At 39.7% G+C, this 24,199-nt stretch overlaps 1 protein-coding gene across 3 annotated transcripts in view; it reads left to right on the top strand.

Moving 5' to 3' along the window:
• Positions 1-24,199, top strand: part of Gtdc1 (glycosyltransferase like domain containing 1) — a 618,171-nt gene that overhangs the window by 526,517 nt on the left and 67,455 nt on the right. The window contains exon 1 of one of the 3 annotated variants that reach the window (XM_032903253.1): positions 8,966-9,068. The exons of the other annotated variants lie outside the window; for them this stretch is intronic. The gene's annotated coding sequence lies outside the window, so the exon portion shown is untranslated. Of the gene's footprint in view, positions 1-8,965; positions 9,069-24,199 lie in introns of those variants that run through there. 3 annotated transcript variants of the gene reach the window in all.

Below are 24,199 nucleotides of genomic sequence, written 5' to 3'. Positions count from 1 at the left end.
TTTTGAAATCGCATTTATATTCCATAATCTAAATTTCCCATCCAAGTATTATTTCAGGAGAGGCAGGCTTAAGTAATAGAGGCAATGGGGAAACATGATATCATAATAATGTTATTCAGTCAGTGTGGTTTGGAAGGTCTTGGCAAACGTTTGGAACCATTTTCTCATAAAATTTCTTAACCGTTGAAATGTTGTGATAGCATTTTTCTGTTACATACAATACCAAGGGAGTCTAGGTGAAGGTGTATTCTTCATAGTCTGATAAAATGGACTGAGTTTAATAATAGAAACAGCAGTGAAATTAGGAAGGAACTGACATTTCAGGGTGTTACTCCATGCACTCTTGGATGCCCTCTCCTTTTTGTGTAATGTCATTTAACAAAATAGTTAATGGAATTGTATGGTATTTTTATTTTTTGAAGTGCATTTCTGACAATTACTGAAATGAAGGATTAGTTTTTACATCCACATTATTAGCCTCTTTGAAATTTGACAGGTATGTGCCTCAGAGGTTCTACACATCTGTCAAATATTAAATAAAATTCTATTGTGGGCTGTTACCCCATCACTTTCTTTGCATTTGACATATAGGGTCTCAGTGACAGTCTTTCCATATTATGAAGATGGCTATAATTTTATAAATGTAAATGTTACACTAATTAAAAATGATTTTTAGGATAAATAAGCTATTGACTGTGGAAATAGTCAAGCTGCTTCATGGTATATTCTTTAAAGCATATAGAATATCTTTGTTCCATTTCTGCTTCAGGTCACCACACTGCCTGTTATCACAGATAATCAGAGTCATGGCTAAGCTGTCCACCAAACTAGACATAGTTCTCTGTCAGTGAGTGCTGGGAAGTCACCTCAGGAAAGAATGAGTCTGTTTTAAATTGTCACCAAGGTAGTCATTCCAAATTCTTTATCCTGAAACAAAACAAACCATAGCACAACTGTAGCTCAGGGAGCAGGTGATCTGAAAGACATGGAAGGATTTTGACATTGTTCTACTCTCCTCTTCCTCTTTTCCAATGTTTCCTGATGCTTAGTGGCTACTATTGCTTCAAATTTATAATGATTTCGTCATCCCATATGCAGCTTCTCTCTCATTCTGTCTGCTTGAAGTCTAGAAAAGTCATTTCTTTACTGGCATCATCTGCCTTCTTTGAGCTTAAACTCTTAGCAAAGTAAGTCAAGACTTTAATGTTGTGTCTTTGCCAAGCAAGCTTTCCAGATGGTGTCCTCATGGTTGAAGTCCCCAGCCCTACTTTATGCTGCTTCTGCTCCAGTTTTGCAATTTCTGTTCCCAAACCATGTCTTCTGCCTGGTCTGCAGTCTGGAGTAGATTTCAAAAAACAAAACAAAACTACCACCATGACTTTCTCCATTTCCTCCAGGGAGCTTCTACCCTTCAGAATCTGTAAGATAACTATCATCCTTGTTGAGTACATGGCCCTTTTTGAGCAAATCTCTTTTCTTTAATACCATATTTTTTCTTTGGCCAGAATTTATTATTAACAGTAACATTTATATTAAAATCTAACATTTATTGTGTAATTTATATGCATCACATTGCTTATGAAGATATGCATATATTTAAGATATTATACTTAATATCTTAAATTTTATCTGCTACAGACTATATGAATGTTAACAGCAAATTTCCTCATTTCACCTATGAAGAACCTGAGGCTTGGCCATGGCGTCTCCTCACAGCAGTAGAAACTCTAACAACATATGCTCCAAAGCCCCCAGTCTATTACGGTATCAGCACTGTTTAGAAGTCTAAAGTTCAAAGTCTCTTCTGAGACTCAGGGAACTCTTTTAATTATAGTCCCCTATAAAATCCAAATGAAAAAGCAGATCACATTCTTCCAGCATATAATGGCACAGGATATACATTACCATTACAAAAGGGAATAAAGGGAGCATAGTAAGAAAATACTGGATTAAAGCAAGATTGAAAACCATCAAGGTGAACTCCAAACTCTGCATCTACATATCTGATGTCACTGTTCTTCAGATCTCCAATTCCTTCAGCTTTACTGACTATAACATACTTCTCTCTCTTGGGCTCCTTCCATTTCTTGTTAGCAGTGCACCCTGGCAGGTATCCTACAGCTCTCCTATTTCCAATGTCTTGGGGTCTCCAGTGCAACCCAGGCTTCACCTTTATAGCCTCACACTATAGCCTCTCTAGGGCCTCTATTTAGGGACATCTCTAACTCATGCCTACCCTCAGCAGCTTTCCTTAATCTTAGAGGGAGATTCCATAGCCTCTTTCTTATGTCCTTGACTCCAAAGCTGCCAAGTACTGCTGCTTGCTGGGGCATGGAATAAGGATTCAAATATATTTTCATTAGCTTTCTGGTTTTGATTGTTCTGAACTATTTAAACTTGACTGACCTGGAACTTTATATGTAGACTAGGCTGTCCTTCAACTCTTAAATCTACCTGCCTCTGCATCCCCAGTGCTAAGGTTAAAGGTGTGTGCCACCACACCCAGACCTAAGCTTTGTTTTAAAATTCCTTTTCACAAATTGGAACCTTAGGTCACTGAAGTTTTGTCCTGAGGTCACCATTCCCTTTATTCCACTTAGTATCAGGGTTTTGTGTAATCCTTTTTATCTCCTTGAAGATAAGACTTAGATCAATTCCATTTCCTGGTACCCTTGTTGTTTTACTCATTTTTCTCCTTTTCATTATAGATTTCTGTAAGACTAGCCACTAATAACCACATGAAACAGTCAATGTTAGGCTGTTTTGAAATGTCCTCTGCCAGAGATGTTAATCCTTAACTCTTCAATCTAGCCTCAGGCAGACTTTTTGGACAAAGGCAGAAAGCAGCCACACACTTAGCCAAAATATCACAATAATGCTCCCTAGGCTGCATATCAGTATTTTTCTGCTCTGAAACCTCTTGAGCTAGGCCCCAACAGCTCAAAATACCTTCAACACCACTGTCTTACTTACTTCTCCTAGAATGGCCCATTAAGTCCCCCTTAAAGTACCCAATTACTTTTCTAGTCAAGAGTTCCACAGTGCTCCATAGGCATAGTCCAGCCTATTATAGTAATACCCCACTCCTGGTACCAATTTCTGTCTTAGGGTTCCTGTTGCTGTGAAGAGGCACAGCAACATTTATAAAGTAAAACATTTAATTGGAGCTGGCTTACAGTTCAGAGGTTTAGTCCATTGTCATCATTATAGGAAGAATACATGATAGCACACAGTCAAACATGGTGCTGGAAAGGTAGCTGAGAGTCCTGCATCAAGATCATCTACTGACAGTAGGAAGGGAGTAAAATACTGGGCCTTACATGAGCATCTGAGACCTCAAAACCCACCCCTAGTGACATTCTTCCTCCAAAAAAGCCACACCTACTCCAACAAGGCCAAACTTCCTAATAATGCTACTCCCTATGGGACTTTGAGGGCCATATTCATTTAAACCACCAAATGCTGACTATATCAAATGTAGAGATATTCTTTAGAAGATTATGAGATCAGGAGAAGGACTAGAATTGGCTTAGGAGAGAAGGATCTTTCATAGTGTGGTAAAATTTGTGATTCTACACACACCCCATTTCAAAATGAGCTGATAGTCTCTCACCTGCAAAGATCATAGTCTTGAATGTATTTAACATGCTTAGTGCTTAACTAAGCACAAGTGATTAATGCAGAACTCAGGGTAGCCATGTGAAATGTGTTCATGGATGAAATCTTAATGTGAGTCATAAGAAAAATGATGGTAAATGCCAGAGGAGGTCTGCATTTCTTATAATTACCAGAAGTGAAAGGATTCTCAGAAGTCACTCAAGAGTTTTCTGGTGAATGAATGGTAGGTAATGGGGAAATGCAAACACATGCTGCTATCTTGAATATGACTTTTTCTTCTGTTTTCCCCTTCACAGAACTATTTCATGCAGTTTGCTGGCTGCAGAGAAATGGGTTAGGAAGGGCATTATGAGCAAGTGTCACTGTGAAGGCTGTTATGTATTTCTGTGCAGCAGTCTACTCTCAGCAGCCTTTCCACCCAATTGATACATATAATGCTAATGAACAGCTGAACTCATGGAGTTGTGAAGAATTTATGATTGTATTACTTCTAAAGAAAGCTTTTCTCAGCAAAACTTTAAGATTAGCTTAATGTGAAGCTGTTTTTGTACTCCACTTATATAATCTTATACCATTACAGAAAAAGAAAAATAAATCCTCAAATATGTGAAAAGAGGTATTTTCTTTGCTTTTTTATGAAGTATTGGCAAAGATACCTTTCTGACTAAACAGGAATCGTTAAGAAGATATCATAAGAGGATAGTAGGTGCCATAGTATTTTGACTCAATGAAAATGCTAGGGGGAATGTTGTGAAGAGTGAAGATTTTCACAATGGTTTGTATGGAAAACTCCCCACCATGACCACCACCACCACCCCCGACCCTTCACCCCACCCCACCGCACCCCAACCCTGTGCATCCCTACACCCTTAAGCTTTGCAGAGTTCTTTCTTACAATCAAATAGCAAGTATCCTCTCTGAACACTCAGTCTGAATCATGCTCCTAAAACAAGTTTTTTCTACTCTTTGTTTTTCTTTGAATACCTTCTGAAGCTGTCCCACTAAGAAATGCTGGAAAAAAGGAAACAAGAGACATAGGAGAACCACCCATTATCATTGTTTGATGTCCTTTCTATTTAAGTGTCTTAGAAGTTTTTGGACCACTACTGTCATATATAGTCACCAGTACAAGGTGAAGAATCCAGTCAGGTATTTAGAGCATACGGAAGTGCAAGAAAATACATAAATTTGTCAAACTATCTGGGTTTTTTTTTCCCCTGAATCTCCCTCTTTATACCATCAGCCATACTGTTCACACTGAGCAGGTGTACTCCCTTCTAGAGAAGGTGATCTCAATGTGAAATAGATTTATTGATGCCTAATGTATACTATACTTCTATTATACAGCACTTTGATTATTCCCATTTAATAATTGGAAAAACTCAGATCTTCAGTGAGGGTCTTTGTTTTTGTTTTTATTTTGTTTTGTTTTGACTAAATATCACTTCCCCTTTTTTTGTGTTGCCCCTGAAAACTGAGCTCAAGGCAATTTGTCCTTGAAGATCCATTGCCATAGTTCCTTTTACTGCAGCATTGTCATAGACACCTCGACTCACCTCTCACTTCTGTTGGGGTTTTCTTTGCTGTTTTTGTTTTGGTTTGTTTGTTTATTTGTTCATTTTGACTTATGTGACACCTCAGTGAGAAATAAACTGACTTGAGATTATTATCTACTCTGGAGTTATGAACAAAACACAAAGGAAATGAAAGGTCTCCAGTTTTTTGGGTTTTTGTTGTTGTTGCTGCTGTTTTGCTTAATACCAATGCCATTAACAGCAGATTCTTCAAGTCTAGAAGGGAGAAGTAATTGGGTATCTGTGTCTCGAAGAGCTTCCGTACTGCTCTCCAGTGCTCAGTAATGCATACTTGTTAGCTGACCTGCCTTAGTCACTCTTTACTAATCTAGAGAAGCCATGCTATGGTCTTGCCACTATGAACTTAGGAAACCAAAATGATCTTGTGCTCTCTCTGATGGATGTCTTGAGGGACAAAGTATGTGACCAATAGGAAGCCACTTTATCTGAGCCTTGGGACTTCATGGGACTGTAACTTTAAAAGTTTTAGTAGCAAAAAGAATCTTTGGTTAACATACAAAGGGAGAGCTTGATGTCTTTCAAGACTCTTGGTAACAAAACATGGACTTAAAACAAGGTCATGTGCATTACAGGTCCCAGGATTCACCTTCTTTTGTAGTCAGGGTCATTTTACAAAACTGAAACATTATTAAGCAACTATTTTTGTCAAGCAGAATGGTGAAAAGGTTCCCATAGATTACTGTATTTCACAGTCTCAGCAGTCCTGTGGCTGGCCTTTCTAGAAAACATCAGTGCCATTAATCACAGCAGAATAGTGTGGTTGCTATTATAGACAGTGATTTCTTTCTGTCAAGATAGGTTTAAACTATTACACTTATGACTATTGTCCTTCTTTCTGAGAGAGGATAAATGCTATTTACAAGAAGTTCTATTAGGTGGACAGAATTCTATTTTCTAAACTGACTTGATGGACGGAGTTTAAAACAGTAGGCCCTCACAGTGAGACAGTCCTACAGCCCAGGAGCAAGTACAGCCAGTGTTCCTGCGTCTGAAGGGTGAATCTAAATTCAAGTGTAAATGCCCACTAGTCAGAACTCAGAGCTAATATCAGTGTTGATCATAGGGAGAAAGATGTTTCTAATTAGCCAACTTTAAAGCCCCCATCTTAATCACTTAGAGCATTCTTGTGCACATCTGTGCTGCAGGAGTAACTGGCTTACCTCCATTGTGTGTGTCTGGGTGTGCGTGTGTGTTTAAAGCCATGCTATAACTCTATCCAAATGCACTGCTTTAAAGTTTAGAAGCAAATGTGTACTTAGTGATGTAGTTTAAAAACTGAAACCCCTCCTACCTTATGTGTTCCTCTCTTGTAAACTAGCCTTGTTTGTAGAGGGCAGCCGTTGAAAATGCTATGACACATACGTCCCCGAGCTTCTTCCCCCAGACTTCTATCTAATAAATGAGCACCAGAGTCAGGGCCTCTCATGTGGTTTTGCTTCATCGACAATGACATCAGTATCTTTCCATTCCCTTTTTAAAGTAAAATTGTGCCCAAAATGAATAGTGGTGCCAGTAGAAGAAACTGAGTCCTGGGAGTGACTTTTCATTTGGGTAAATGAGGTGATACAATAAACAACTGAAACCTGACATGATGCCACAGCCCAAAACTGCAAAACAGAATCCTGAGTGTTCTTTTGGATGTGTGCTAAGGCTTCATGCCTTCTGCATGCCTTGTGTGTACGCAGACTGGTCAGTAGAAATACAGTTCATCCTTAGATACTTATTTCTATCAATGAATGACCAGATGGCTCTTGCCTGTGTTAGAATAGAATGTTTTTGCTTTTCCTGTGGCTCTGAGTGACATTACATATAAGAAGCCAAGCCAAATAATCACCTCTAACAGAAGAAGCATGCCACTACCTCCCTATCCCTCACAGACGCTCTCCTTCTTATAGTGTAATTGAAATAGCTTGTGTATTTTCCCAGTATAAGTAGTACGTTCTCACTGCAGTAAATTATGACCGTACAGACAGAATAAAGGAAGGAAGCCTTATTTAGCCTTCCCAGATCTGATAAAGGTATTGGTATTAGCATCCCTTAGAAGATGAGGAAACACGAAGCTATTCACTGAATTGCTTTAAGTCTCAGCTCCTCAGACAGAGTAGAGCGCTAACCTGTCCAGAACCCTGCTGATGTATTCAGATGTCCCTGACACTTTTGCGGTTCCATTCCAATTCTCTTTATAACACTTCTTATGTAATAAATCGAAGTGTTTTGTTTTCATATACATGGCTGGCACCTTTTGTACCTTATTTGAAAAAGTGTTTCTGTCTGGATTATAATGTTGGACAGACAGAAATGCAATAGCAGAAAATAAAAATCAAGAAAGCCATGAAAACTGTGCATGTTGCCACCAATCAGAAGGGAAAGAAGCTCTGAGAGTGTAATTGAAGGCAGGGGTAGAAATAGAAAGGAGGCTGTTACTGGTCTAGAGCTGTTAGAATCCTTCTGTTTAGACATCAGTCACACACTCTCTATCATGTCCCGTCTCTCCAGCTCCAGGAGGAGAGAGGAGGGAACAAGGGACTCCAGAGTCAATGACCTGTGCTTTCTGAGGAGCCCTCTTGGCTGCCACATGCCTTCTGTTGGACAATAGCAAAGTAGTACTCTTGTGGGCACAAAGTAAGTGCTTTTGTGTCTACTCTGTAACTTACCAGACAGAGAGGGAGAGAGCCTGATGAAGGCTGGCTGTTCGAAGAACCCCTGTCTACATGATCTGGCATCGTGTACAGGTCTCAGGTGTACGACATGGCCCTCATCCTGAAGGCAGGATTCTTGACACTGTCTCCATTCATCAATACTGATTCCCCTCAACCAAGTCTACAGGAGAAAAGAAAAAGGGAAAGAAAATCAAGTGTCTTTTTCCTTCCACATAATATAAATAGGGGGCTTCATGGCTTTTCTGTTTGTTCTGGTTTTGGCAAACATCTGTTAATGCCCTCTTTTTATACTGCTGATCTCACAAGAGCCACTCCCAGCTACTGAGAGTTCCCCTGTGTGCTGCTGCTGGAGTGGAAGCATCCAGACTGTTATGTTTGGGCAGCGTGGCAGGCATCCTGCTAGGGATCAGTGCCCAGGCTGCTTGCCTGGCCAGTGTCCTTCTCTCCAGTCTTCACCCCTTTCTCATTTGGGATGGTAGAGAGTGATGTTGCCAATCACTTTGCCCCAGAAGTCCTGAAGATCTGCCCCTAGCACCTCTACCTACTGTTGTATGTATCATCTTCCGCAGTAGGACCTAAGCTGCAATGCTAAGATGATGGGGAAAGTCCTCAGCATGATGTTATGTTTGTACTGTAAATTTCCACCTATCACAGAGGCTGTCTGTCAGTTGTGGCCTTGGCCATCAATAAGTGGATACTCATTTCTTCTAGACGTCTAACCCTATTTCAGTCCAGTATGTCAGAAGACTTACAAAGCTTTTTCCATGTCACAGTAGGCAGTCCTTCGAAGTAGTTTGTTGACCTTAGTGACAACAAATTCAATATCTCTGAAAATACTGCATAGCAGGTCTTCATTCTCTTTGCTGTTGGTGTGGCAGTCACTCTTTAATGAATCTTTATTTTGTATATCATTTGCATTGAATATCAGAAGTAAAGAACTGAGCTTGCTTAATCAGTAGCTGTGGTATTTGTACCTTTATGTAAGTTTATCAAGACACTACCCTTAAACCTCACCCCTTTCTACTTCATATATGCAAACTACCTAAATAGAGTGTCACTGAAGTTCCCACCCTGCACATCAGTATAAAGCAGCAATCAGGACGGGACCGAGCATAGAGAAGTGTGTGCATAGCCTTTCTAACTCCTTCACTCGGCAGCTGTCCCTGAGCATCCACCATGGCTGGAACCCTGTGAGGTAACACTCTTGATTACTTGATTGTACTCATATATTTACTACTGAGAAGTTAGAGAGAGAGAGAGAGAGAGAGAGAGAGAGAGAGAGAGAGAGAGAGAGAGAGAGAGGTTTGTTTTAATTTGAGTTCTATAAAATTAAAATGTTATTTATGGCTAACAAAGATATTGTCACAAGTCTTTCGGTATCTTGTTGGCGTGTTGCCTATAGCTCTCTGTTGGAATACATCTCCACATGGATTGGTTTTAAATGGCTTTCAGCAGTTTACTGCAGGGCCATCTGGCCATTTGCTGTCTGTACTCCCAAACTAACTTTCAGTTCTAAAATAATACGGCTTTTGACACTTTTAGGACTCAGTTATGTCCTAGTATAAATGATTGAAGTATCAACTGTATGTAAATGAGATTATTGACAATTCAGGTGATAGTGTACCTTAAAGTAGTTTATAAAATATAGCTAAGTTATGAAGTGATTACTTAAGTTTGTATGAGAATTCCTTGAGTTTTATATTCCATTAAGTGGTGACTTTTTCTAATATGTTATGTACTAAAGATAAACCATTTCTATTTACATTTAAATACTGAAGTCTTTAAAGGTGCATTCGTACATTTGCGTGCCTGTGATACAGTGTAATAATTAAGGAAAACTGAATGGATGTAAGCCTCTCATGAGAGTATTTGCTGTATTTATAAACCCACTATTCAAAGTCATGATATTTCAAAGTAAGAAGTAAAATTTCTTCTGTGAATAATGTTGAACCTCAGCATAATTTTCACATTCTTGAAGAAGATGTGCATTGTATAAACTGTAAGCAGTCAGTACTTTATTTATTTAAAAAGGTTGGAATAGCAGGATGATCTGTGGGCAAATGCTCACCCCTTCAAACCCACGTGGCAGAAGGAGAGGATCGATTCTACAAAGTTGTCTTCTGACCTTCATGTGCATACCCCGACAGCCAACTCTCCCTTTTACCACTATACACAATATGATAGTAATGATTATAAATAATAATGATAATAATAATAATAATAATATAAATCAGTAGTATAAGCTTGAAAAGGGGGAAGTCAGGCCTGTACTACATATCCTGATTATGTCTCCTTTCCCTCCACTCCTCCCTGTTTCTCCCTGGCTCCCCCTCCCTCCGTATTCACCCCCTTTCTGTCTCATTAGAAAAATAATGGGCATCTTTAGGATAATAAGAAAACATAATATAGTAAGATAAACAAAAACAAGCACATCAGAATAGGACAAAGCAAATAAAAAGGAAAAGAGCCCATGAAGAGGCACAAGAAGCAGATACTGATGCAGAAACTCTCATTTGCACACTAAGGAACACCATACAAGTGCTAAACTAGAAGCCGTACAATAATATCTACACTAAGGACCTAAATGAGGGACGGGGGGTAAAAAAAAAAAAAAAAAAAAAAAAAGGATAATTTTTAAAAAAGAAAATGCCCTTACAGGATATGGGATAAAAAAACTTCCAAAGATGACATTGAATTTGTTTTCTGGTGGTCATCTACTGCTGAACGTACAGCCTAACCTTAACAGTAGTTTGTTTCCCCAGTGAGACTCCCTTTTCATTTGCAACTACTAATCCATTGGAATTAGTGCTGGATTGGATTGGGGATGGAGACTTGTGTCCACTTCCCCTTTCAACTCTTGGGCCCCCTCTAGTGCAGACACGTGAAGATCCTATGTATGCTGCCACAGTCTCTGTGAGTTCCTCTATGGGTTGGTCCTGTGTGTTTAGAAGGCCTTGCTGCCTCCATCTCCTCTTCTCAGGGGTTCCCTGAATCCTGAGGGGAGGGATTTGATGAGCACATCCTGTTTAATGCTGAGTGTCCCATGGTGTGCGTCTCTCTCTCTCTCTCTCTCTCTCTCTCTCTCTCTGTCTCTCTCTCTCTCTCTCTCTCTCTCTCTCTCTCTCTCTCTCTCTCTCTCTCTCTGTGTGTGTGTGTGTGTGTGTGTGTGTGTGCATCTACCTGTCTGTCTGTCTGTCTGTGCCTGTATATGTGCGTGTGCCTATGTGTGTGCGCGCATGCACAATGTCTGACTGTGGGTCTCTGTATTGTTCTCATGTACTGCAGGAGGAAGCACTGATGATAGCTGAGTAAGACACTCATCTCTCAGTATAGCAGAATGGCATTAGGAGTTATTTTGTGTGGCATTACTTTAATAGAGCAGTTATGTCTGGTTTTACCCTCAGTCCCTGAGCTCTCTAGTCTGTGGTTCTTGGTCTGCCAAGTGGCGTCAGGTATGGGTTCCATCTTGTGGAATGGGCCTTACATGAGATCAGACAGTGACTTGTTACCCCCAAGCGTTGTGCTGTCTTTACACTAGTATATCTTGTAGGTGATACACTGTTGTAATTTTGTTATTCTAAGAGCAAATATCTGCATGTAGGTGGACCCTCTGTGAAACATGCTAGATGCACAGTGAAAAGAACATCTTAACACTGAAAATGCTGGGTGTTTGTTCAGAAAGTCAAACTTGGAGTCAGTTCTCTTCGCATTGTCCCCTTTTGTATATCTTTAGTTGTTCCCAGACCATTTTGAGTTAATTCATCATGTTCTTCATGAAAAAGAGATTGAAAGTAGAAAAGGGATGTTTAGATTCAGGAAGATAATAATCCAACACAAGTAGGAGATCAAGAAGGAAAAATTAGAAATTTTAGTACTGAAATAAATCATTGCATGAGATGTCAAAAATTCCTAAAATGAATAATTCTCAAAATAACACAAGTATTTAGATTACAAGGTCAGAAAGAACAAAAGACATTTCAAAATAGATACCAAAATTTTTATTTCCAGCCCTTATATCTTAGCTTCCTGAGTTCCTCAGCATCCACAACTGATAAAACTTTTTATTCTTTACATTTTAAATTTTTTGTCTTTTAAAAATATGCACTCTGTCACAACTTCTTACCATTGGAGTGTTTCTTTAGTGGTTTGGTTTTGTTTTGTTCTATTAGCCCTGCCTGGCCTCTAGCCCATCCTTTCAAATGTTAGGAATCCAGGTATGCACTGCACCTCACCAGAAGAATACAGGAAAACACCTGCATGCTTTCAAATTACTGAGTGATTATACTTGGATTGAATTTTCTTCTCCTTTCTTTAGTTGGGTTCTCCATCTCATCAATACAAAGTTATTTGTCATAGCTGTTCTTTATTGCCCCCACAAGGTTTTTCTCATTCAGTTCTTCAGCTCTTCTTTCCCTTAGTTATATATTCTTATTGTTTGAGTTTCTCATGTGCATGTAGTGTCTGCATGCTTGCCTGTGCATGTATGGTGAGTAGTTCCCATCGCTTTGCCTGTCTGTGGCTCCCTTGTATCCACAGCTGTGCCAGAGCATTCAACTGTTCTTCCTCCACTACTCCATCAGGGCTGGTGCTCATACTCACAGCTCAAGGCTCGGGCTTTCTTGCTGCACAGCCTGTTCTGGATACCCTTTCTCCACCTTAGGAGGCCACAGTCACAGATGGGCAGACAAGTTCAGTCAGTACTTACATGGCTTTCTGGGAATCCAAACTTCTCTCCTACCATTTGCTTAGCCACTGAACTACCTCACCATATAATATTTCTTAACCACTAGCTTTGTTTTGTTTTGTTTTTAGATGTCCTTTCCTATTAGATTTTGGTTTTCCTCCCATGTCTGCAAAATGTTAATATTGTGAAACATACTATATAGAATTTTTTGTTGCGTTCTGTTTTCTACATTGTAGCAGGTTTTTTTCTTTAAGTTATATTAATCATTTTTTATTTGTCTAGCTTATTACTCCTATTTAAAAGGTCTCCTGGGGGCTGCAGAGATGGTTTGGTGGTTAGGAGCACATCTCATTCTTCCAGAAGACCAGAGTTCAGTTTCCAGCATGCTTTTCAGACAGTTCACACCCAGCTACTCAGTCCCAAAGGATCTGAAACTCTCTTCTGACACAGGAAGCCGTGCCCCTGTGGTCGTACATTCACCCAAATACACATGTGTACACATAAAAGTTTTATTTTTTAAAAAGGACTTCCTCATGTCACTTAGATCCATTTTATTTTAGAGCAAGACTTCAGAAGGCTATTAGTTCTTTGGAACCAGAATTTGTTCACTGCTGACCATTCTCTTCAGTGAAACCATGATCAACTTGTTTTCTGATTCACCACTTACTCTTTTTCTAGGTCAGTCCAGTTAGTTTCCAGAGAAAAGCTTGGACAGTCTCCTGAAAGCACATCTCAAACTACCTGGGAATAAAGTGGGGAAGGGTTACTAGAAAGCCACTGGCGAATGGGTTCATTTCCCTTTTCTGTAACTCGCCCTTGCCACAGTCCTTGCCTGGTCCCTGGCCTAAGCCCTCTAGTTAGAGATCTTCCTTTCTGCCCTTGATTTGGAAGGAGACAGAGAAATAGGTGGTTGGTGGGAGACGTAATAAAAAGCTTCGGCATTGCCTTACGCAGAATTGTGTCAAGTGTGCTTCTGCCCTGCTTCGCTACTCCACCTCTGTGGACCCCTAGAGCAGACAGGTCTTGATCCTTTCAGAGCTTCTTGGGATAACACCCACACTCATGGCTGCTCACTTGAGCTGAGTGGCCTGTTCTCTCTGTTCTCCGTTCAGGACCATGGCTCCATTTGGATTCCATTCTTCTGAAACTCCACAGGCGTGTTGTTCTAGTGACATTTCCCTTTTTCCCACTTGTAATAAGAGTCTCTTCCGTCACCCATCATTTTGGGGGGATTCGAACAGCAGAAGGAGTTGTATGTTATTGTTGGCTTTGCTACATTTATACTAAACTGTTCTTCATCACTGCTGGAGTGTTTATGCACACCCTGCTGACCCGACACTCCCCAAAGGGCGTTTAGCCCCTCCACTTGCATTATTAAGGACAAAAGCCTCCCCTTCTGATATGTCTGGTCACATCTTCCATCATTCTTCACCCCAGCTTCCTGCCTGTCCCCCTGCAATTAGTGCTCTCACTATTTTTACTTTTCCCTTCTGGATCATGTCTGTCATATGGTAGGCCATTCACATACGTGATTTGTGGGTTTCCTGGTTAGAGTTCTGTTAGTTAACTTTGCAATACTACAATCAAATACCTGAGGTAGCCAGCATATGCAAAGAAAAGGTTTATGTTGCTTTCAGTTTTAGAGTTCAAAGTGCAAGATCAGACATCTCCATTGGATTGGCTTCTGCTCAGCATGGCAGATGGTGTCACATATGGTGGGAATATGTGAAAAAGCAGTCTTATCTTAAAGCAGAACAGAGAGGGAGGGTGGGGCAAACTCAGCCTTCTATATTACTAATTCCTTGCCACAGTTACAGAAGGACCTCATAAGCACTACTTTCCTTGGCAGGTCCCAGATTACCTGAAGACCTTTCCTTACTACCCATCTTCCCAGAGTCTCCGACCTCCACCTTTCAGTAGCATATTTAAAAAAATAACCCAAACCATAGCAACTGGCCGTCCCTCACTTTGTACCTGGTAACCTTCTGACCTTCATGAGAGCAGAGCTGTGCGTCCTCGTCTAGTGCGGCCCTGGAGCCAGGCCTCTCCAGATGTGGCTTCTGCTGCAGCTCCACCCAGCTCCCTTCTCCACCGGGGCAGCTCCCACGCTGAGTGCCACGTGGGCGGCTGGCCACTTGGCCTGCCATCTAGCACTCATAATTTTGGTTGAATAGTGGATGACTTTTTTTCTCTAAATCTTTTTTTATTCCCTGTTTCCTCTTGTTTTTTCAGACCATTCTTAACCTTGATTGTAGTGTAGAAATGGCCCTGCATATCAGATGTTTCTAATTAACTATTATCTTTTTTGCATATTTACTTTGCATACTTTTATTTCAAATGTAAAATTGATAACACTGTCTTCTAATATTAGTTCTGACTAAGGCTGGTTTATGTAGCTTACATATTAGACCGCAGTAGAATGAGAATTATAACATTCAATAAAAGAGAGAGGAGGAGATAGGAGATGAACTTCTGATGTCATATGTTCATGCATGAGATGGAAACTGGTTCTTTACATTTTCTGATTTTTTTTCTAGTTGTATGGAGTTTAAAGGGAAAAGAGATGGTGAAAGAAAATTGGAGGAAAAATGGAAAACAGAAAAGAATGCTATGTGAGAGAAATGTGGAGGAATATGTTTGTTTGATTTTTCTGTAGTTTATGTGTCCCTATGGCATGGACATAAATCTCTACCTCATTTATAAAGGAAGACAGCATTGTAACTGCTTGTCTTAAATGGGTGGCTAAAGTATAATGTGAAAGGAATTTTAAAGGAAGCATGAGTATATCCGTGTGCAGGAGTGCGCAGGATGTCCAGAGCCCCTCTGGTAACAGTAAATACTATCATGAGCCTCTCACCACTGGCACCCGTTTTTATTGTGAAAGTCGACAGAGTTCTTGGCATGTGCTAACCCGTATGAAAGCACAGTTCTACAACACAGCGTTATCATTTCCCTATTACAAACAAGTTAATTGGTACTTAATGAAAAGACTTCTCAAGACAGCCTAAATGTAGCAGAGCCTGGAATTTGAAACCAGATAACATGCCTAGAGCCCTGTGTTACTCTTCATTCTGCTTCGCTGATTAACAACAAGGAAAACCTTATGCTTGACGAGAAGCTTGAACTTCTTGGAAATGTCTACAACTAGCCTCATTGTCATGGGATAGATCAGAAGACAAAACATATTTTTAAGAAAAATGTCTTTACTGAAACTTGGGTCTTTGTTCTTTTTGTTTGTTTGTTTGTTTGTTTTTGTTTTAAGTGACAATGAGAAACAGAACTTACGTATACTTTCTTTTAAATGCCCGTATTCTCAGCTCTGACTTTCAGCTTACTTTGATGGTGTTCTCTTACTTATTGTCACTGTCAGCCTAGATATAGCACCTCCCACTTAGTTATTTCCCTAGTTTCCTTTTCAGGAAGTTTCACCTATCATGGCGTTGGAGCTAGTTTTTTTCCCACCACACTATCTAATAAAAATCCTGGCATACCAGTGAGCCTGGCAAGTGGACAAGGAAAAGCCCAGATAGCTATGGTCAACTGCAAAAAGCTGGGTACAGGAGAGCTGCTCTTCCCCCAGGGACGAGCACAACTGATTATCCAGGAAATGCCTGAAAACATACAGAAAGTAACATTGTATGAACTAAAAGGATATATATGTCTTAGTCACTATTCAGTTGCTCTGAGGAGACACCTTAACTCCTAGAAAAGAAAGCATTTAACTGGGGACTTGCTTCCAGCTCCAGAGGCTTACAGTCCATTCCCACCATGGCAGGGAGCATGGTGGCACACAGGCAAACATGGCACTAGGAGTAAAGAACGAATCCTAATCCATAAGCAGAGGACCTAGAGAGAGAGACTGTCTTTCCTGAGCTTCAGAAACCTCAAAGACACCCCAGTCACACCCTTCCTCCAACAAGGCCATACCTAATCCCTTTTAAATAGTGTTACTCCTGGGTGACTAAGTATTCAAATATACCAGCCAATGAAAGCCATTCTTATTCAAACACCACAGTATGCATATCACATATATGGTATGTAGGCAATAACAGTCAGTCAGAAAGTAGCCCTGGATTTGAAGGAGAGTGGGGAAGGGTGCATAGAAGAATTTGGAGAAAGGGAAAGGAAGAGAGAAATACTGAAATTATAGTCTTAAAAATCTTGTCACACTCCAAATGGAAACCCTGCCTAAATATGTTTAGAAAGAGGGAAGTGATTCCCTCTTTAATTCTAGTACATTTTTCCCACCATTTTTTAAACCTTTAAATAATGTCTCCTCCCAGGAGGGAGAAAAAGAATCTTGGAATAAAGCACATGAGTGAAGGCCACTTCCAGATCTCCTTCCAAGTGTCCATGTTTTATTAATTTTTAATGAGACATGGGATTCCAGGAGTAGAGAGAATAATTACTTGCTGAAAAGTAAATACTTACGAAGCAAGTCAATCATGTGCATGTAAAATAGCTTACTCCTCTAGTTTGGAAGAAACTACTTCAAATGCACGTGGAGACTGTGCTTTGCCCATGTTAGTGACTGTTGCATTGCTGTGGCCAAGTATGCCACAGAGACAACTTAACGGGAAAAAAAACAGGATTTTTTTTTTTTTTTTTTTTTTTTGGCTCATGGAAAGTTTAGAACATCATGGCAGAGTTCAGTGTAGCAAGAGCCAGTAGTGGAATTCGCCAATCCAAGGTGGGAAGGCGATAGCAGCTACTCGGTTGCATGGAAGGAAACAGAAAACACTGGATCTCAAGGGATGGTGGCTTCAGCCCCTCGGCTGACACCAGGTGCTACCATCTGCTTGCCTTCTGAAAGTCCCACAGTCTGCAGTAGTGCTCTTCACTGGGGACAAGCCTTCAGAGCATGAGCACAATGGACGGAACATTCCACGTTCAGACCGTAGTGCTTAACCATCATTAAACAAGATGGATAAGTAGAAGTTCTGAGCTACTAAAGAATCGATGAGTAAATTATGCAGTTTGTGAAGTGTTGATTGATGGTTTCATAAAACACAGTTTAGTTTTTAAATGTTGTGGTGGGCTGCAGTGGTTGAGCATTTGTCTAGTATAAAGTCTGGATTTAATCACTGTAAAAGAAAAAGACAAAGGACAACAAAGATGATGATATTGGTGACCCCTTGTACATAAAATAAATCTCTCTGATTATTGAGTGCAATGACTTATTTACCAAAGATTGAGGAATGCAGTTATACCCAACATGACCTTAAGAATAATCCCAGCATTAGATGATGTGTCAAAGACTAAAGTGACCAGAAGGCTGCATAGAGGCCCACAGTGCCAGTAGGAGACTAGGGGGAAAGAAGGAAAAAGAAATATAACCTAAGAAAGCCTACCTCCACTGGAGAGAGAAAATTCTATTCTGGAAAGTTTACCTAGGGATTTTCCTAGCTATTGAATTACTAGAGGAAATCTTGTATAAACCAGAATTTAGGTGTCACCTTAGAGAGCATCTTTGTCAGAGCAGTAGAGATAAGGAGACATTCGTGTTAGCACAGATGCAAGGTAGCTTTCATACTGTCAGACATGCATAAGGACTTTGAATTTCTGTGTAAGAAGACTATATCCTAAAGGAGTTTTATAAAATTGGGTAAGTAAATTGCTCATACAAGTAGGCACTTAAATTAGCAAAGTATACAATCTAAAACACTTTGAAACTAAGAGAGAATGGGAATTTTAGACATAACCATTTAAGATAAATAATACTAGTCTGACACACTGCTCCAAGAGAGTCCATATAAGCAAATGGTGAAAGGAAAGTTAGCCCCTAAGTGGAGATTTGTAGAAATTACTCTTACAAACATGGTGGAAAATGCAAGCAAGTAGGCATAGGCTCATTGGAACAGAACTGCTGTTTCCTTAGGAGCGCCTTATACCTAGTCATTTAAAGGGGAGGTGTCAGGAAATCAGCCCTCACAGTGGGAGAGGAGGCCATAGGCTCTTACTCTGTCTTTTCTGGAAGTCTGTCTTTACTAAGTTTGTCTTGTCTCTGGCACCAGATACAACTAATGAGGCCTGTCTGGTGATTACAGATCCTATTTCAGTTTCAACATGCGTTTCTTGAGCCTATGAATAGTTGGATGATATCTTCTTGTTAATTTTAACTGAAACTAATTTTTGTGGATGCTCATTTCTTATTACAAATCTGTCTTGTCCAAGGAAGATACTCTTACCTCCTGTCTTCTCAAGATAGCTGTCAGTATTTCATGTTACCGTTGAATGTTTACACCACAGAAGACAAATTTTTACTCTGATATCAAATATTAACTGTTCAGACAGACAGACAGACAGACAGAGAACCAGTCTCAATCATCATAATAATATTTGATTTCTCATTCTCCAAAATGCTTGTGCTGAGTGTGTGGGATTAGGACTGGCTCATCTGTGACTTGAGTCTGTTCAAACAACTTTCATGGACATGTGCCACCTATTTTACTAATAATTGCCTTAGTCATCACCAGTGAAATAGAGCATGCCTCCATATCCCAGCCAACCAATCAACCAAGAATAGAACTCTCTCCTTAATACTGTGGCTTATAAACATACAGTTATAATTAACATGCAATTTTTTTTTGCTTATGATTCTTCTATTTAGTAAAGATAGCATTGCAGGAGGTAAAGAGAGAATGTGTATATAATCAAATTCTGTGTCAAGAGGTTTGCTTTTATACTTTATAGATACATTAGAAAGTATATAAATCTGCTTACCATATAATTGATGTATTGGAGACATGTGGGCGAACATGATCTTTTAATTATCTTTGTTATTTGCTTATGTGAGTAAATTCTAAAAATGTTAATTTTGTAATTAATTTCTAACACATTGTTGGGCAACAGTGAATAGGTTTTTTGGTTTGATTTGGTTTAGTTTTTTTGTAAATTACCCAAAGGCTTAGATTACTATATTGTCTCTTTGTGTCTTCCTGGTTAGTCTTAGAAGTTATTTATGTTTTATTCCTCTTCACTTTCTGCCTAAGTTGGTTTCAATTCAAGATTCCACAGAAATCACTTATATGAACGTGTGTGATTTTTTTCTGTCATCTGTATTGTCTGACCCATATATTCTTCCGTCACTTTTGCATGAGTCTTATGCTTTCTTTCATATAAGATTGTCTACTAAACACAGACCTGTGTAGAGTTTCTCCTTTAAGGTCATCATTTCCCAAAGGAATTCTTCTTCCCATCCCTTCTGCCACCACTGGTATAGAACAGTTCATCACACATCTGCCTGCCCCACCCATGCTTCTTAACCCGTGGTTCTTCAGGCCTCAAGTAGCATTTCCTAGTAACCGTTAGGTTTGAAGATGCCACATGAGGGAGGTTTCTTGTTTCACAGAGTATTAAGTTGAGGACAGAGTTTTTATATATTATGATATACAAGGTACTGAGAAGAGTGGAAAACTAGACATTTGTGTAGCACATGATAGTGTGCAACTGTAAAAGCCCTTTACTGAATGAATGTTGTGTAACCCAACATTTCCTAAACTTTTTTTCTTAAGAAACATTTGAATATCCAACAGAATTGATGTTGCATCAAACAAACTCTGTGAAGACTCCAAACTTAACACTGGTCCTTCCACCCCATACCTGTGATGGATCTAGACACCTCTCCTTTGGATCCCACAGGTCCCCCACTGTGCAGCGCAGCATTAACATTCCCTTTCTCTTCTCTGATTTAGATGGGCTTTGATTATTTGCACTGCCCTGCCCTCCTCACATAGCATTCTGCATCATTTGTGAAATTACCTGTTGTCTTCCCAATCTCTCATTCATATATATATATATATATATATATATATATATATATATATATATCCCTTCTTTTTATTTAGACATTTTTTTACACTCCAGATTGTATTCCCTTCTCAGTCTACCCTCCAACTGTTCAACATCCCATACCTCATCCCAGCCCCCCTGTCCCCATGAGGATGTCCCCACCCTCCAATCCCCCACCCCACCTCTAAACTCCCTGGGGCCTCTAGTCTCTTGAGGGTTAGGTGCATCTTTGACTGAACCCAGATCCTGCAGTCCTCTGCTGTATATGTGTTGGGGGCCTCATATCAGCTGGTGTATGCTGCCTGCTTGGTGGCCCAGTGTCTGAGAAAGTCCAGGTTCTAAGTTAAATTGAGACTGCTGGTCCTACAGGGTTACCCTTCTCCTCAGCTTCTTCCAGCTTTTTCCTAATACAACCACAGGGGTCAGCAGCTTCTGTTCATTGGTTGGGTGCACACATCTGCATCTGACTCTTTCAGCTGCTTGTTGGGTCTTCGGAGGGCAGTCTTGATGGGTCTCTTTTTGTGAGTGCTCCATGGCCTCGATAATAGTGTTAGACCTTGGGGCCTCCCATTGAGCTGGATCCCACTTTGGGCCTGTCATTGTACCTTCTTTTCCTTGGGCTCTTCTCCATCCCTGCATTTTTTTCAGACAGGAAGAATTATGGGGCAGAGTTTTAACTGTAGGATGGCAACCTCATTCCTCACTTGATGCCTTGTCTTGCTGCTGGAGGTGGGTTCTACAAGTTCCCTCTCCCCACTGTAGGACATTTCATCTAAGGTCCCTATGATTCCTGAGAGTCTCTCACGTCCGAGGTCTCTGGTAGATTCTGGAGGGTCCTCCCAACCTCCTACCTACCCAGGTTGCCTATTTCCATTCTTTCTGCTGGCCCTCAGGGCTTCAGTCTTTTTCCCTCACCAAATACCAGATCATGTTCCACTCTTAGCCCCCACTGTACCCTATCCCTCAAAGATCCCTCCCTACCCCCTTTCTTTTCCCTCCAAAGTGGTACTGAGGAGTTCTCACTTGGGCCCTTCAGCTTGTTGACCTTTTTTAGTTCTGTGGACTGTATGTTGGGTATTCGTTACCATTTTTTGTTTTTTGCTAATATTCATTTATTAGTGAGTAAATGCCATTCATGTCTTTTTGGGTCTGACTTACCTCAGTCAGGATATTTTCTAGTTCTATCCATTTGTCTACGAAACACAAGATGTCCTCATTTTTAAGAGCTGAGTAGAGTTCCACTGTGTAAATGAACCACATTTTCTGTATCCATTCTTCTGTCGCAGGACTTCTGAGTTGTTTCCAATTTCTGGCTGTCAGAAACAAGGCTGCTGTGAACATACTGGAACACGTGCCCCTGTGGCATGCTGGGGCATCTTTTGAGTATATTCCCAAGAGTAGTATAGCTGGATCTTCAAGTAGATCTATTTCCAATTTTCTGAGGAACCTCCAGATTGATTTCCAACATTTTGCAATCCCACCATCAATGGAGGAGTGTTCCTCTTTCTCCACATCCTCACCAACATGAGTTGTCACCTGAGGTTTTGATCTTAGCCACTCTGATTGATGTAAGGTGGAAGCTGTTGTTGTTTTGATTTGCATTTCTCTGATCACTAGAGACTTTGAACATTTCTTCAGGTGCTTCTCAGCTATTCGAGATTCCTCTGTTGTGAATTCTAGGTTTAGTTCTATACCCCATGTTTTGATTGGGTTGTTTTTGTTTTTTGTTGTTTGTTTGTTTGTTTGTTTGTTTGTTTGTTTTGGTGGCTAGCTTCTTTTGTTCTTTATATTTTGGATATTAGCCCTCTATCAAGTGTGAGGTTAGTGAATAACTTTTTTCCAATCTATAGGTTGCTGATTTGACTTATTGACTATATCCTTTACCTTATAAGAAGCTTGCCAGTTTCATGAGGTCCCATTTATCAGTGTTTGATCTTAGAGCATGAGCCGTTAGAGGTCTGTTTAGGAAATTTCCCCCTGTGCCATTGAGTGCAAGGCTGTTTCCCACTTTCTCTTCTATTAGATTCATTGTATCTGGTTTTATTTTGAGGTCTTTGCACTTGAGGTTTATACAGGGCAATAAGAATGGATAAATTTGCATTCTTCTACATGGGGACCAACAGTTGAACCAGCACCATTTATTAAAGATGCTTTCTTTTTTCCATTGTATATTTTTGGTTTCTTTATCAAAGATCAAGTGTGGGTAATTGTGTGATTTTATTTCTGGGTCTTCAATTCCATTTCACTGATCAGCCTGTCTGTCTCTGTACCAATACCATGCAGTTTTTATCACTATTGCTCTGTAGTAGAGCTTGAGGTCAGGGATAGTGATTTCCCGCAGCTGTTCTTTTATTGTAAAGAATTTTTTCCCTATTTTGGGTTTTTTGCCTTTCCAGATGAATTTGAAAATTGTTCCTTCCATGTCTTTGAAGAATTGTGTTGGGATTTTGATGGTGATTGCATTGAATTTGTAGATCGCCTTTGGTAGGATGGCCATTTTTACTATATTAATTCTGTCAATCCATGAGCATGGGAGATCTCTCATGACTACTATGAAGGGAATTGTTTCCCTAATTTCTTTCTCAGCCAGTTTATCATTTGTATAAAAGAAGGTTACTGATTTATTTGAGTTAATTTTCTACCCAGCCACTTGGCTGAAGTTGTTTATCAGCTGGAGAAGTTCTCTGGTAGAATTTTTGGGGTCGCTTATGTATATTATCATCTCATCTACAAATAGTCATACCTTTATTTCTTCTTTGCCAATTTGTATCCCCTTGATCTCTTTTTGTTTTCTTATTGTTCTAGCTAGCACTTCATGTACTATATTGAATTGATATAGGGAGAGTGGGCATCCTTTTTTTGTTACTGATTTTAGTGGGATTGCTTCAAGTATCTCTCCATTTAATTTGATATTGGCCATTGGTTTGCAGTAAATTGCCTTTATATTTAGGTACGGGTCTTGAATTCCTGATCTCTCCAATACTTTTAACATTAAGTAGTGTTATATTTTGTCAAATGCTTTTTCTGCATCTAAGGAAATGATCATGTGATTTTCTTCTTCGAGTTTGTTTATATAGTGGATTACGTTAATGGATTTTCATATATTGAACCAATCTTGCATCCCTGGGATGAAGTCTACTTGATCATGTTGAATGATGGCTTTGATGTGTTCTTGGATTCAGTTTGCAAGAATTTTATTGTGTATTTTGGCATAGATATTCATAAGTGAGATTGGTTTGAAATTCTCTTTTTTGACTGGATCCTTCTGTGGTTAATTTATCAGAGTAATTGTGGCTTCATAGAATGAATTAGGTAGTGTTCTTTCTGTTTCTACTTTATGGAATAGTTTGAGGAATATTGGTATTAGGTCTTCTTTGAAGGTCTGGTAGAATTCCATCTCGTCTAGGATTTTTTTGGTTGGGAGGATTTAATGACTTCTATTTTTTTTTAATGGCGTATGGGTCTGTTTAGATAGTTTACCTGCTCTTGATTTAAGTTTGGTATGTGATATCTGTCTAGAAAATCATCCATTTCATCTACATTTTCCAGTTCTGTTTAGTATAGGCTTTTGTTAGTAGATCTGATGATTTTTTTTGAATTTCCTCTGTTTCTGTTGTTATGTCTCCCTTTCATTTCTGATTTTGTTAATTTGGATACTGGTTCTGGGCCCTTTAGTTAGTTTGGCTAGGGGTTTATCTACTTTGTTGATTCTCTCAAAGAACCATCTTTTAGTTTTACTGATTCTTTGTTTTGTTCTCTTTGTTTCTATTTGGTTGATTTCTGCCCCCGAGTTTGACTATTTCCTGCCATCTACTCCTCTTGGTTGTGTTTGCTTCTTTTTGTTCTAGAGC

Source organism: Rattus rattus, chromosome 5 (genome assembly GCF_011064425.1).
Source record: "Rattus rattus isolate New Zealand chromosome 5, Rrattus_CSIRO_v1, whole genome shotgun sequence".
NCBI classification, from domain to species: Eukaryota; Metazoa; Chordata; class Mammalia; order Rodentia; family Muridae; genus Rattus; species Rattus rattus.
Note: the sequence above shows the minus strand (reverse complement) of the source record. Positions and strands in the feature narration are given on the sequence as shown.